The following is a 3,180-nucleotide window of genomic DNA, read 5'->3' as shown; positions in this document are numbered from 1 at the left end:
TCATTCCCCCTAAATTATGTTACAACTGCTTAGAACTGAAGTTTTTCAGTCCCATAAACAATAATATAATGCAGGATGGCATCTTGCAGCCAAATATAAACTCTGAGATTTTGGAAAAACCTGCAATGCTATCCAATTATTTCGATGCATTCAACACACACACACACACACACACACACACACACACACACTCTTAAAGGGCTCTATATGTAGCATTAGCAAGTGTGAGCTTATCCTTTTCATTTGGCAGGAACAAGAGGAGCATACACACGCTAATATAAATATGTACACAAAGACACACAACTTAAGGTCATTCTTTGACATGAATTTTAGGTACTGTTGCTGTGATTACTTCAGATGGTCGAATGATTGTGGTGAGATTTCCTCATAAACTGATTTATTTTCTAAAATGTTTGACTTGAATCAAAAGTGGGCTGTTGTGCTGTTTTGCCTGCCACTAGTGTTAAAGTCTTATTCAGGAATTTTTTGTCCATTGTGGAAATAATTGGGTGTGACGTCCTTGTTATTACAGCATAGATATCTAGATTTGCAGAGTTGGTGGGAGAAATAAGTGGATATAATTGATTGGTCATGGTGGCCTAGCAGGTAAGACATTGGGTTTGTTGACTAGAATGTTGGCAGCTTGAGACCCAAGTACCAGGTAGTGCTGTGAGCTTCTGTTCTTGATCCAGCACCCGCCCAACCTAGCAGTTTGAAAGCATATAAATGCAGGTACCATTTCAAAGGGAAGGTAACAGTGTTCCGTGTGCCTCACTGTATAGTCAGGCTGGCCACATGATCATGGAAGTGTCTTCAGACAATGCTGACTTCCTTTGCTAGGAAACGAGATGAGCGCTGTCCTCTAGAGTCAGACTTGACTGGATAGGAGAAATCTTTTACCTTTTAAATTGATTGGTGCAGAAAAACTCACTGGTGAGGGGGAAAAAAGAACAATAGTCCAGACCTGGTTTGATGTCAATGTATAATTTATTGTTATCCATATCATTTAAATATGAATTGCTGTTCAGATTTTAAAAAGTTAAGAAATAAAGAAATGTAACAAATATACTTTACGAATGAAAATTTGATTGCATTTATGTATTTATTTTAGGGAACTCTCAAGGGCTTTGATCAGACAATCAATTTGATTTTGGATGAGAGCCATGAAAGAGTATTCAGTTCTTCACAAGGAGTGGAACAAGTAGTTTTAGGATTATACATTGTAAGAGGAGATAATGTGTAAGTTTTATCATTTTGAAGATAATCCCAGATGCAGTTAACATGAAATCACCTGTTTTTTGAGAGCCTATCTGGAAACAAGGTTATTGGTGTCCCTCTAAGCCAGACATGTCAAACTCGCAACATCACGTGACATTGTGTGATGTATCAGAGCTTTTTCCCCATTGCCGGCAATAGGGTGGGCGCGGTTTCCTGGTGATGCGTCCGGTCCACGGGTCGGCAGTTTGACACCTGCTCTAAGCTGTGGTTCTTAAAAGTTTTTTCCCCCATCACATCTCCCTTTAGTATAAGCTTAAGGTATACACCCTTTCTTAAAAATCTAAACACCAAATTATTCATCAAATGAACAATTAACACAGTACATTGAAACTTTGGAAAAGGTCGATATATTGTAGCAATGTAATTAAAAGGCCTTCACACCTCCCCTGGACTCGGTCGACACCTCCCCAAGAAAGGTACCTCACAGTTTGAAAAGTCTGCTTTAAAACTTTTCATGCTATTACTCATTAATGAAAATTCACTTTCCTCTGCCCCTTCCAACTATTTGATACGAATATTTATATAGAATTTCTTTTATAACCCAACCCATATGCTTTCTTTATTCCTGTGTTCATTAATAGCATATCTTATCTAACATTCATAACCAGGTATTATTTCTTAAGCAGCCAGGTTATGCCAAAGTTTGATATTCCCTCTGAACCTTCTGTACGTTTTCTTGAACTTATTTTTCTGTACATGTATATGACTGCATTCTAAGAGAGAAAAATAATTGCTTATTTTCTTTTTAAAATTATTTTTGCATAAAATACTTTTCTATATTGTTGGGGCAAGGGTTTTTTATGTGGTAACTTTCAGTACAATCCACACCCTTGGGCTAGATATTATATCCTTTTGTAGAATTTGATTAATACTTTTCAGTTTGCTGTGAAGTATGAAAAGAATGTTAAGTAGAAATAACTATTTTTGTAATAAAATGGCACGCAGGTTCTGTTGGTATTTAATTTAAAATATATGTTTAACTAGAGCAATCAAAATTTCTTTTTCAGAGCTGTAATTGGAGAAATAGATGAAGAAACAGATTCAGCCCTTGACTTGGGAAATATTTGAGCAGAACCTTTGAACTCAGTTGTACATTGAAAGACAAAATAATGACTGCTGTACAGAATTATTTATACAATGGCATGACTTCTTTTTAAAAATTATATAATTTGGATCATTTATACTTATTTTTACTGTTATAGCTTTATGTAAATTAAAGTATACATTTTATTACTGACTCATGTATTTAGAACCCCAACATAGCAATGGGAAAAAGCAACTTTAAAAGCTGTTATCTAAGTGTTATAGCTTACAACATAGGGAAAAGAAAATTCTAAACTGTTGACACAAAAGGAATATTTTCCTGGGAAAAACAATTCAGAAATAGCAATGATTTTTAAATTTTATTAAATAAATCACATTAAATACACTGCATAAATAATAAAAATATTTTTAATTTCTTTAAAAGTGGTTGGGTGATTTATGCCATTGTAATTTATTATGCCATTTTAAATCATTGAATGTATTAGGATGTATAATAATAAAAATATTTTATTTTTTATTTTACAGCATATACAGATACAGATTAGGAAACAGAATTCTACCACCAGCTATCATTCTTCTAATGAATGGAGTCGCTAAAAGTTGTGATACATCTTAGGGCTTTTTTTTTTAATTGAAAAGTTTTAACATACATTTTCTCTTTAACAATCCCCCCTCCCCCTCCCCTCTCCCTCCCTCCCTACCCCTCTCCCCCTCCCCCCCCCCCACTTCCCAGAGCTAAGTACAAGGTATAAAAACAAAGAAAAAAACAATCATAAACATCCATATGCTAACAACCATAAACTCTAAAATCTATCACTCTCTGGCTCATATAGGATAATACAAACACTATTAATATTA

General features: G+C 34.7%; 1 long non-coding RNA gene across 1 annotated transcript; it reads left to right on the top strand.

Moving 5' to 3' along the window:
* The first annotated feature begins 328 nt into the window (after positions 1–328).
* Positions 329–2,873, top strand: LOC310642108. Its single transcript, XR_014492834.1, has 3 exons — positions 329–374; positions 1,112–1,239; positions 2,286–2,873. It is a non-coding gene; the product is annotated as an uncharacterized lncRNA (long non-coding RNA).
* The last annotated feature ends 307 nt before the right edge of the window (positions 2,874–3,180 follow it).

Source organism: Vipera ursinii (assembly GCF_947247035.1).
Source record: "Vipera ursinii genome assembly, chromosome: 6".
Classification (NCBI taxonomy): Eukaryota; Metazoa; Chordata; class Lepidosauria; order Squamata; family Viperidae; genus Vipera; species Vipera ursinii.
This window is presented reverse-complemented; position numbering and strand designations above follow the sequence as displayed.